The sequence below is a fragment of the Thermobia domestica genome, unplaced genomic scaffold (genome assembly GCF_964235325.1).
Source record: "Thermobia domestica unplaced genomic scaffold, izTheDome1.hap1.1 HAP1_SCAFFOLD_173, whole genome shotgun sequence".
Classification (NCBI taxonomy): Eukaryota; Metazoa; Arthropoda; class Insecta; order Zygentoma; family Lepismatidae; genus Thermobia; species Thermobia domestica.
The window spans coordinates 136,653-149,869 of record NW_027655910.1 but is presented as its reverse complement, the minus strand read 5'-3'; the positions used below and the strand labels follow the sequence as shown (position 1 = coordinate 149,869).

The following is a 13,217-nucleotide window of genomic DNA, read 5'->3' as shown; positions in this document are numbered from 1 at the left end:
ATTTCTCTTGTTCATAGTGGTTGTTATAAGTAAAAATAATTATATTGTTTTAAAAATCTCATAAACTTCTGTTATAAACGGAAGTTTCCAAATTCACCGTCATTCGTAATGACAGCAGCACCTGTCAAAGGGTGCTGGAAGAAACTGCAACTAGAGGCAGCTAACTGAGCTTAAAATTTGCAAGGACCTCCCAAAAGTATTGCCAAAAGGCACATAACCTTTTGTTAAGGACTCAAAAGGAAGCAAGTCCTTCCTTTTTCTGGTTTTTGTGCAGTAAATATACTTATTTAAGTATTAAAAAAAAGTTTGTTGATAGCTGGGGTAAAAAAAAACATCAAAAATACAGCGGAAGGAAGTCTACTATACTTCCTCCAATATCGGGTAGTTTTGAACCCAGGAACTATCCTGTTAAAATACATGATACGAACATGTATCGGAAACCGTGTGTGTTTGGTAAACTTTAAAATTACATATCACCTTATTTGTGGCATTCATCAGTAACTAAAGCAATGCTAACTTTTAAAAGTTATAACGCTCAACAACAACTATTTTATATAAAAAGTTACTTTGAAAATATTTTTTTTAGTGCTTGTTGTAACTCTAATAAGCAAAACAAAGTAGACACTGTTGTCTAAAACCCCACATAAGCACAGGGGGGCATTTACGTATTTCCATTATGGAATTGTTACTATTAAATATTCTATATCTCTAGTTAAAATAAATAGGCCTGTCACGTCATATACGCCAAGGTCTCCTTGGACATTAAAACAAGGATTCAAGCAATAAGTAATTTGCTTGTTTTACAAACATATAATATGTCAGCATCCTAATAATGCGTCGTCAGGCATAAAAAAGTGTAAAGAACACTAACTTCTCCAGTAAAATGGAAATGTGCAGCAACGTGATGACTTAAGCCAAAACAATGTGTGTAAGTGATATCCACTTCAGGAACAATGCACCAAACCAGTTTAAATATTTAATCATTTTTATATTCCTCGATATTTCTATTCATTCCTATAATTAATCAATATATATTATGTGTTTCAAATTACTCCTCTCTGAAACTGTCAGAAACTGTGAACTCTTAAACATGAGGAAATAATGAAATTGTGTCTATAAAAATTTAAATCATTTCTGAGATCAAACAGATCTCATTTTCATGTGTAACCTGTCCACTTTATTTTTTTAATGTAAAAAAAAGTGTAGTATAAATATATATATATATATATATATATATATATATATATATATATATATATAATTCAAATAATGTGTGTTTCGTAGTGCACTACCAAGAAAATTCAATACTTGTAAAAAGAAAGTGTTAATGTGTATCTTCAGTCGTTTTAATGCTATACCAAGACGGAATAAACCGCCATCTAATCCCAGTATCTCTGTTGTTCTAATTTTGCTGCAGGGTAAGTACCTGTTACTAATCAAACATGTTTTGTTTCAGGAGTGTAAAACAAGGAAACATTTTCCCTTGTTATTTGTATATCTAACCAGCTCTCTGAATGGGGCCCAGAGAGTATCATGCCCATAGAACCAATACACAGTCATGAGTATAGTGAGTTTTAAAACAGGCTGCTACCTGTTATTTTAAAGTAGATTTTTTTTTAAATTTTAACCTATTTGGTATTTACCTAAACTCACTATAGTAACTTCTAGGCCATAACTGACATTACAAATAACCCTGAAATCTGTTATTTTGGTTAACTAAGTTGTTTATTTTTATGCTCTACCAAATTTACATGTGTCAGTGGCGGCTCTTACAGGAAAGTACCTTTATCTCCAAGAAGGGAAATAATTAATGCAGATGCCTATAATTTGCATTATATGTAAATTTTGCTTTTAGTTTTAAATATTCCCAGCCACTCCACATTATTTTATTTATTTTATTTGTGTTGGTATTCTTTCGGTATCCTTAGTTTCGGCTTGGGCTACCTGCACCTCACACATGATATACTTTTTCTATATGGTGATATAACTAAGGTTATACATGTCGAAAAAGATCCGGATTCGATTCCCAATGCAGGCCCGTATCCAGGGGTGTCTAGGGGGCCGCCCCCTAAAATTTTCATGGTAGGCTTGCAAATGAACTATAATATGGTTCGATCGGTCCTCCCTTACTTCTACCTACATTTTTGGGCTGGTTACAGGCCTGTCCCAATGGCATATTATGGTTCGAATCAGATATTAAGCTGTAGAATCACGTCTTTCGTAGCCCCGATACTGAAAAGGTACGGTACGTTAAACTTGGAGTCAAGTAACCAAGCTTTTTGTGGGATTTAAAAAAATCGTATTTATGTAAATATTTTATTAAAACCATATAATATTTACTTTTATCTTCTTCAGAAGGTGCTTTTCTTTTTTCTCTTCAATTTAAGCGTTGCCATTTTTTGTCTTAGTTTCCGGATATATTCCATTTCTTACAGCAGCAATCTTTGTTGCTAGTTGTTTCGAGACTGATGAAAGGATATCCTTTCTTTTTTCTATTACAATGACGTTTTCTTTCCTTCATTCTAGTATCTTTTTCGTTTATTTACTTAGAAGTTCACTTTTTTATGTACACAAATAAGGATATCCTATGAATATTCTTCTTGCTTTAAGAGCTTTTAGTGTTTTTCCTCTTTTAAAACGTAAAAAAAAGCTCTAAAAAGGAAATTCTGGATATGAAATATATTGTAAAAGGAGAAATCACCTTTCAAAAAAAGTTTTCTCTCTCTCTCTCTCTCTTTTACACACACACACACGTTCTAAAGTAAATTACAGTTAATGCCAGCCTTTGCCAGCAAAGAGCAAATCTGTATCGACTAATATACATATATCCGAAAAAATCACTTTGTTTCTCGCAACATAAGAGGAATATAAATATGATACAATGAAATACAAATACGGTAGCGGGTGTATCAACCATAGGCCAATTCTGTTATGAATAAACATACGAAAAGAATAGAAAGAGAAAAAGTGTGTTTTTTTTAAATGTAAAATGGAAGAATTTTTCCAATTGAATTAGCTGTTTGGGCTTTACACTGACAATGTGTCCAATGTTAAATGAAAAAGCAACGTTACCAATTCAGCATGCTGTTTCGTTGGGCCCTCAGCATTCGAACAATACAACATTGTTAGGGATGCGCACGAGTCGAGTCGAGACAGAATTTTCCTGAGAAAATTCGAGTCGAGACACAGCTCTTCCAATAGAAAAATATACGTTTTTCGAGTCGAGACATCACTTTTACAGCACATTTTCGAGACGAGACAGCCTTAAATCTTGTCTCGTGCGCATCCCTAAACATTGTTGAAAAATGGATTTGAGGTACTCGAGATACGCGTCCCATAATAATGTGTACATTCACATATGTCATTTTTGTTTGACCTTACGTTTCGTTCGAAAACCCTACTGAATTGGAAACGTTGCATTTTCATTTAACATAGGGCATCTTACCAGTGTTGAACCCAAACGGATGGTGCGTTTGGAAAAATTCCACCATTTTAAATTGAAAGCCACCAATTTCCAATAACTTTTTCCTCTTACCATTTTTTTCGTGTCTTTAATGATAACTGAGTTAGCCCATGATCCTGAACTTTTGATACACCCGATACATTTATGCATTTATGCAACGTGCGTTTTCTGCATTCCATGAATACTATAGATTGGCTTGGTAAATATAGAGAGAGCTAAGATTAAGACTCCTCAGAATATGCTTTTGTTTCAGTAATATTGGATGTAAAATGTGTTGCAAATGAAGTGTGTGGAAACCAATATCTATTTTTTGCTTAGGGCGACAAGAAGTATTTTGATCAAAAAGAGTATGAGGAGAGTCGGTACGCAGGCCCGTATCCAGGGGAGTCTAGGGGGAGCGGGACACCTAAATTTTTGCTGTCCCCCCTAAAAGTCTCACGGTAGGCTTGCAAATGAACTATAATATGATGATGAACTCTAATATGGTTGGATCGCTCCCCCTAAATTTTTGGGCTGGCTACCAGCCTGTCGGTACGTATGCAGAAATGTATTTCAAGGGGGGTTCAAAGCTTTTTTGGGATTAAAATTCATATGAGAATAAATTAAAATTAAAATTTGTAAAAATCACCCCTAAAATTAGAATAAATTTTATAGAAAAGTCGGGATTTTGGGGAGAACTGAACGCACAGGATCCACCCCTGCGTACGTCCCTGGAGAAGAGTATATAATAATGTCTTGTTAGAGGGGGATATATTGCTGATGGTTACTACAGTTGCATCGTCATGAAAGTGACACAGAATATGACCACCTGACATAAGCAATAAGCTAGCACTCCCTGCTTGCATTCTAAGTCCTCAAACAATATCCTTGGAGTCGTCGTATCTGGTGTAATGTGTTGAATCTGGAAAATGTGTTGAAAATATGGCGGCCACTTTGAGAGGTAACTTTAGATGAAATAATAATAACAATAAACTACGTGTAAGAAAAAAATGTGTGGTTACAAGGTGCAAAATTCTAAATAGTTACTTATATATGTATATATAGTATTGAAATTCAATGGAATTACATTTTTCGTTGTGTGCTCTAGTTTAAATCAGACTATGATAAATAGAGAATAATGATATTAAATTGTTGGTATGAAAAAAGGAAAATGCCACACAGATGTTTATCCATCACAAAGCTGGAATGAAGTAACCTGAACTTGTAACTTGACACTTGAAGGAATAATCATTCAATTCTCATTTACTATTGCTAATGGTTTCATTAGTGGTCCGATAGCATATGTTACAATATGATGAGTTTTAAATTGAGTCTGAGTTTGTTGATTTCTTCCCACAGTCTCATTTCCTCTTCCATTCTGAATATGTTGATTTCAAAAAAGTAATTTACACATATGTCATACAGTATCTACTTGTTTGTCTCCGTTTTTGAGACGTCCCGGGTTCGATTTCCGTTGGGGATACCCGGTCCAAAAAGGTGTAAAAACTTTTTCAGGCAACCATCCTGAATGAAGTTTTTTTCATTCACACCAGGAAATTGCGGGATGGTACCTTAAATAATTTTTCAGGCCCGCTTCCTTTCTCCTCGATCCTGGGTAAACTGATTGCCAAAGAATGTAATCGCTCATACCTGACGGGCGAACATGATCATAGATGCTAAAAGCGCAGGAATTTAATTCCTTATCCCTAAATGTAATCTATCTCTGCTTCTGCTCGAATAGTGGAGCGATTCCTCTTAGGGATGCGCACGAGACGAGTCGAGACAGGATTTTCCTGACAAAAATCGAGTCGAGACACGGCTCTTCCAATAGAGAAATATACGTTTTTCAAGGCGAGACATCACTTTTACAGCACATTTTCGAGACGAGACAGCCACAAATCTTGTCTCGTGCGCATCCCTAATTCCTTTGCTGGCCTGAAATTCAAACGTATTTATTATTGTTATGTAGGTAACAAATAGTAGATAGCGCCTGAATATCAGTTTTTAATGCATTTCTTTGTATTCAGTTAGAATGTATTTTGTCTTTAGATACATGTACTTTGCCTTCATTTAGAATTTAACGATTCCCTGAGCGCAGAATAAATACTCTTTGTTGAAGACATAATTTATCCTTTGCAGTTGATTGGATGTACCTTCCTTAATGATAACATTATCCTACATTGTTAACTTCTCTTACGATGTTCTTCAACTTCGTGAATATATCATAATGTACATCATATAATACATTTATGAATATTACAAACGAGAACTTGACATTTTATCTCAAGAGAGCTTATACAATATAAGTGACTTATCGATTGTAAGTAAGGGATTTGATTCCTTCTTTTACTCTGCCGTTTCGCATCCCATTCTATGTTACCATTTAAAGCGCATTCCATCAGGAACAAATACTTGAAACACGTAAATGTAACTAGCTGTTCGGCTGCTGAATGGTTCAGTACTAGATTTGTATCAGAGCCAAGATTTAGTCGAAATCCTCTTCAGGATATGCATTAACCTTCTACGCCCTATTATTGCCAATTTCTCACAGCAGTGCGAGTATAGATTATTGCAAAGGTATATTCTGTTGTGTAAGCTGTATTTATCTGTTGTGAACATACTGCAGATGACTTCTCTATGCTTTGTGTACAGCACAGGTAATTAGTGGCAAGAGGCGGCAATTAGTAATGACTTAAAAGCTTAACACCTCACATACATATGAACACAGAGAACGTAACCATTACGCTAATATCTCCCAATTGATACATTTTTTGTGTAAAGTAAATCTTTAATTTGGACTCCAATGAAATAGTGATCTGGATTAGACTAAGAAATGACACGGGAAAAATGTATATAACCAAAAGTATGTAAATATTCTAAATTGTCCTATATTGCATAACATATTTTGCGCTCTCCAAAATTTACATAATATTTTATGAAAATCAGCTATGCCAATTCCCAAATTTACAATTCTCTCCCCCCCCCCCCCATCGCAAAAAGGAAGAAATTTGTAAAGGAAACCGGAGGTGGTTGTGACAAAACCAAGATAAGTTGCTTTGTATAATTAAATTTTATTCAACTTAGTTGGTTAGGTGAATTTGAGTTTAGCATCCCTGTCAGCAGCGAGGCTATATGAGACATGGACCTAAAGCTTAACGTGAGATCCGAACCACATAAGCTTCCGTCGGAAAAGGCGCGTACACTAACTGTATAGGCACGAGGGAACTCATTCAACTTAGTGTACTTAAAATCAATAGTATGGTATAATTACTATAATGCCATTTTCGATGAAAAATTACGAATCCCCTTAGAAAAGAATCTCATTGAATGCTCTAAAACCCGCCTGTGGGGACTCCTGATAAAAATTTGTTATTTTATAGAAAAGTTATCGTTGAAATATAATAATAATAATAATAATAATAATAATAATAATAATAATAATAATAATAATAATAATAATAATAATAATAACTTTATTATAAGTTCTGAGAACAGCTCATGAAAAAAAATACAGCACTATGTTAAAACCATTATATAATCATTTGGAACAGACCAGAAAATTTATAATATTGAATAACTATTAGAGCAGGTTAAGGCCTTTGGAAGAAGGTTAATGTATTAGAATTATAAAGTTCAAGCTAATATAACTAACTAACTCTATGGCCTATGGAACCCGGAGGTTCAATGCCGCGTTCACAAAAGCTCTCCACTGACCTCTATCCTTAGCTAACTGCACCCAGTTTCTACTTTGTATTCCAATCTCTGCGAGATCCATCTTAATATTGTCCTCCCATCTGCGCCTAGGTCTTCCTAATGGTCGTTTTCCGATTGGTCTTCCTGTCAAGACTTTGAAAGCGTTTCTACTTTCTTCCATTCTAGCTATATGACCCGCCCACCTAAGCCTCCTAGACTTCACGACCCTAACAATGTTGGGTAAACCATATAAATTATGTAGTTCCTCGTTATGAAGTTTCCGCCATTCCCCATTCCCGTTCCTCTTGGGTCCGAATATTCGTCTCAGGATCTTGTTCTCAAATACTTTCAGTCTATGTTCTTCCCTCAGAGTAAGTGACCATGTTTCGCAGCAATACAAACAACAGGCATGATTACCGTTTTGTATATTTTAAGCTTCAAATTTCTCGACAGAATTCGCGACGACAAGAGATTTTGAACCGAATAGTAACACGAATTCCCTGCTTTTAGTCGACATTTAATTTCTCCGTGAATATGATTTTCCTCTGTTAATATTGATCCTAGGTATTTGAAACTATCCACTTTATCAAAAGTATTATTTAATATTTTAACGCATCCATAGTTTGCTGTATTCCGGTCCCGACGCACTTCCATGTATTTAGTTTTCTCTGCATTTACTTCTAAACCCATGTCCCTGCAAGCGTTTAATAAGATCTCTGCATTTCTTTCTATTGTTCTCCTATCATCACCTATTAAAGTTACGTCATCAGCATATGCCATAACCTGGTGAATACCGTTCAGTTCTAGGCCCTGGTTGCTATCTTTGATTTTTCTTATAGCGTATTCCAGAACGAAGTTAAATAATAATGGCGACAACGCATCTCCTTGTTTCAGGCCATTTTCGACGTGAAAGCTCTGGGATTCATTTAAACATATCTTAATTAATCTAATTAGCTTTCTCGGTATTCCAAGTTCTGTAAGGACGTTGTATAATGTTTCTCTCCTAACCGAGTCGTACGCCTTTCTAAAATCAATAAATAGTTGATGTACCGGGGTATTGTATTCCCACTTTTTTTCGAGTATTTGGCGAATGGTAAATATTTGGTCGATAGTTGATCGATTCCGTCTAAATCCGCTTTGATAATCTCCAATAATTTCATCTGCGTATGGGGTCAGTCTTGCTAATATATAAAACTTTTTTTTTTTTTTTTAAAGGAGTCAGTTTCAGAATATAGAATTGGCAGAACTATGCAAACTAAAATCTTATTTAACTACCATTTAAAAGAATGAGTCAACCTTGCTTAAAGTTGCACATCCAGCAAGCAAAAATCTTGATCATTTTTTTGGGGGGTCATATTCTAACAAAAAATTGGTTCTTTGAATGAAAGGTTATAACATAAAAATACACAATAACAATAAAATCAACCCTTATCATAAGTTAAAACAGTTTAATTTTTGTAAGAATTGCTCTGTTATTTGTCTTAACATACTGTATGTTCATTTTAGATAGTAAAACATTGTAATTCTTCTCAGTATTTCACATTTTGAATTTAATGCTACCGATGTCGATCGATTCTTAACACTATAATTCGGCAGTCTTATTCATACGTTTTCTAAGAAATATTCGCTATTATATTTATTATCAAATACCATTTGAATAAAGAATTTATCAAGAAATTTCCTTAATATCAATATATAATAATAATAATAATAATAATAATAATAATAATAATAATAATAATAATAATAATAATAATAATAATAATAATAATAATAATAGTGGTAGTAATAGTAATAATATTAATCAATGTTTTCCAGTGTACTTTTAAAGAATAACAACAAGATGTGAGTTTTTTTCTTTTCGTCGGATTACGTAAGAAAGAATTTGCACCCCATATACAGTATTTAGAACATGAACGTGTGTGTAAGAGAATATGTGAGTAAATGAAAACGAAAGGAGTAAATTGTAAGAAAGAGAGAAAGAGAGGAAGAGAAAGAAAGAAGGGAAGTTACAATAACTTCTTATATTCTAACGACGTTCCTCTTTGTGAAGAACTTCTTTGCATTAACAAACAAAAGTATTGATTGGAAACTTTTTTTTTTCGTTCTTTCATTAATCTGCAACTTTTTACCTTTGTGGAGGGAAAGAGAGAGAGAGAGAGAGAGAAGTGCATGCAGTTGAGGAGGCAGAGTAGCAGTGGTGCGGCGGATGTGAGTCAACCAAGTGACCGACAGTTGAGTGATATGCCGAGCGACCGACTGACTGAGTCAGCTTCGCGTGAGCTGTTCCATTAGCTCTGTCTCCATCATTATACGCCTCCTGTCCACCGCTCGCTCCCTTGGGATTTATTTGTTTTTCGCATTCGAAGAAAGAAAGAGAGAAAGAAAGAAATCTTTTATAGAAGGAAATATATACTACTAACCTCTTAAATACTGCAATGCCGTTTTCACAGCATACACCCATAACGAAAATTCTATGGAGCTGTGCTTCTCGAAGATTTTCCAAGTGAGAACCACTTTTATCAAGCAGTTTAGTTTATCAAAACTTATTTCAGATATTTACTCTGTCCGTACGTACGGGAGACGTATTGTGGTCAGGATGTGGAGGGTCAAAAGTCAGGGATCTAGTTCATTGAGGGAAACGATTCATTTCTATCGAAAGTGGTAGAGATTAAATTCGATACTATAAAACAAAATCAGTAATCGATAGCAAAAAATTGTTTCCTGCAATCGATTAAGTGTCACAAGAATATATTTCGTCTCCGCCCTTAACTATCTACTAAAACCAGAAGTGATGGAAGTGCACTATGACTTCCGATTGTTTCAATAGTGATCTGCATAATGCAGATGCGCACCCAAATGTTTGTTAAACTTAGTACCCGGCTATTTGAGGCGATCGCAAAGCGTATTTATTGCTTATGCGTACTCTTGGAATACGCTGACCATGTATTTAAATGTAGATGGCTAATCATAAACGCGAAAGCAATAAAATTGCTGAGAAAACGTCAGCTCGAGCGTATTTGGTGCGGGTCGGAACAATAGACCGCCTGCTGTTTAAAAGATTTCAAAAGGAAGGGAAAAAAAAAGGAAAGACGTGTTGGCAGGCAAAGGGATTGTAGTAAGAAACAGCTGCTTGGAAGATGGTTTGTGCAGAGTATTGGAATTCTGCTATTACATACCTGGACCTGGCCAAAAGACCTGGAAACCCTGACTGGCTCACAGTATGATTTACACATCTGGTGAAAGTAAAATTACTGACTAGCCACTTTGGCCGCGTTCGCTACAGGGGTAACGCTTTCTCAAATAGCCTAAGACTAATTAGGAGCAGTATCTCATAAGATATTGAAGTGATGCATTGATATTAAAGGTATACACTGCCGTAATGTATTAAATGACCGATTTTTTCTAATATCGAAATTCCTTTTGCGAAATTAATTATTAATTGGATTATTATTATTATTATTATTATTATTATTATTATTATTATTATTATTATTATTGTATTGCTATTATTTAAAATAATGCTACCACTTTCTTCTAATAAAGCAGGATTTTATTTATTTTTTAAACAATAAGTTTCTCTTATCATTTTAGAATTATATTGAGGAAAATTCTATTTTCTAATACTTGTTTTATAAACTGCTCACATGCTAAAACACAAGCTGATTATGTTGGCATTTCAATTTTCTTCGAAACTAAAATTTAATGTTTTAGCAAGTTAAGATACGAACGTTTTTTTTTTTCGCATTTTATTGGTCATGTGTACACTACGTGAAGGAGTTTGGTTAAAATAATGTAATTAACTGAATAGTATGCAACCAATATTACGTTCAGGTACAGTTGGGTTGATACTACGAAGGGTCAATTCCTCTATAATAACCCCTTATGGGAATGCATGGGAAGAGGTGGTATATCATATCTTTGAATCAATTGGGTGAATCACCTCCATTACGAACTCTATTCCTAACTTTTGATCGTCTATATCCTGGTCAAAATTATCCTCGTGATCCATGAGGTAGTTCTGGAGATTTTGTGTCTCCGGGACGGACACAGACAGACAAACATCGGGGGTTTAGTTGGCAAATGCAACTTCTTAATAAATGGATAAAGAAAAAAGGAAAGGAAAGGAAAGGAAAGGAAAGGAAAGGAAAGGAAAGGAAAGGAAAGGAAAGGAAAGTGAAAAGCAAAAGCGCAGGCGCAGCTAATACCTTAAATGTATTGACAAGTTGTATCTATATTATTATTATTATCTATCTATTAAAATGCTACAATAGCAATTAAAAGCGTTTTTTTTTACCAGCTAGTCTACGGTAGCTACTACCCGAAGAGGGTTACGCCCTCTGTAGGGGAAGAGATGTTTAGTATATTCTGCTATTCTGAAAGCATTGGTTGGGCTATGGGTAGGTACAGAAAACTTTATTATTCAAACTTTCACAGTCATTATGGCCTTTAACCATAATCATGAGGAAAGGTAAATACATAAACTGCAGTGAGGGAAAACGATAACTGTAAGTGATATGATGTGGAATGATGAAATGAAGTGCGAAACTCACTACAACACATAGGTTTTGTTAGTTGAACAAATGCTGGTTATCTTCTCGCCTAGGGGCGGCGCTAGGCATCAATGAGGACAGAGGAGCCCTGTTAGTACACAAGGTGTCACTGTGCATATGATGGCCATATGTGAGGTAAATGAGCGGCTGTAGTGTATGGCTCGTAGTAGACGGCGTCAGGGTGGTCTGGAGGTAGAGTGTAATGGTACAAAGTGAATAGTAATGAGAGCGGAGGGAACAGAGCGGCAACGGGAGAGATACTACGGGCATGATCGTCAAAAGTTTGCTGAAGAAGTGGATGATTGTTGTGCAGGCGCTGGGTGATATATTTAGTGCGTAATGTTTCTAAATGATATAAGATATGCGGAAATGTAAGTCTATGATAGAGATCTTGAGTGGGACTTGGTAATTTGATACGATAAGCAATTCGCAAGGCATGACGTTCCAGGATGCATAATTTCTCATAGTATGAGGTCGGAGCAGATATCCAAGCTGTAAATCCGTACGTCAAAATCGGACGGAGGAAAACTTTGTACGCGTTAAGAATTGTATGAGTATGGAGTCCCCAGGTAGTTCCAGCAAGATCTTTCAGAAGATTGAGGCGAGAGTACGCCTTCTTGGAGATATCTTTCAGATGTGGTGTCCAGGTTGATTGATGATCGAAGGTTACTCCTAGATATTTGACACTGCGAGTAGGTTTTAAAGGTACATCTTGTACAGAGAGGTGTAAGAGTGTTGGGTTGCGGTGTACACGTGAACGATGCTTCGGGGCAAGAAATACAATACATTGAGTTTTCGCTGGGTTTATTATCAGTCTCCAGTGGGAGCACCAATCAACAAAGGCATTGATAGCATCCTGGAGAGCCAGATTAAGCTGATGAATTGTTTTGCCCGTCGCAAAAAGTGCAGTGTCATCGGCATACTGAAAGAGCTTAACAGTATCTGGGATTGCTGGGAAGTCGGAAACGAATATAATATATAGTAAGGGCGACAAAGCCGATCCTTGGGGAACTCCAGAATGAAGAAAAATAGGAAATGAAAAACTAGTGTTGATACAGACATAAGCCAATCGACAGCTAAGAAAATTAAAGATGAATCTAAGGTAAGCAATAGACAGGCGGAGCTGTTTGAGTTTATAGATGAGAGCGGGATGCCAGACCTTGTCGAATGCCTTCTCGAGATCAAACAGGACCAAGCAGGACGGGTTGCCTGTGTTAAAGTGAGTATAGATGGAATTTGAGAGGCGGAGCAATTGGTCATTAATGCTGAAAGAAGGTCTGAAGCCAGCTTGCTCGAGTGGGATCACGTCGTGATGTGCCAAGTATGAATGAAGACGTTTGACAATGATGCGTTCCAGTATTTTACTGAAGGTCGATGTTAGTTGAATAGGACGGTATGAGCTAACAGAAGCAACAGATTTATGTGGTTTGAGAAACATAAGAGTCTTCGAAGTTTTCCAGTCAGCAGGTACAAAGCCAGTGCGAAGAATAAAGGTAAAGATGTGACAAAGCAGATATAATACTACGTAC

General features: G+C 35.7%; 1 long non-coding RNA gene across 1 annotated transcript in view; it reads right to left on the bottom strand.

Moving 5' to 3' along the window:
* LOC145676499 (uncharacterized) overlaps positions 1 to 9,647 on the bottom strand; it is a 161,170-nt gene extending 151,523 nt beyond the window's left edge. Inside the window, exon 1 of the long non-coding RNA XR_014129393.1 lies at positions 9,559 to 9,647. This is a non-coding gene — a long non-coding RNA (uncharacterized LOC145676499). The remainder of the gene's footprint in view (positions 1 to 9,558) is intronic.
* Positions 9,648 to 13,217: the final 3,570 nt, after the last annotated feature.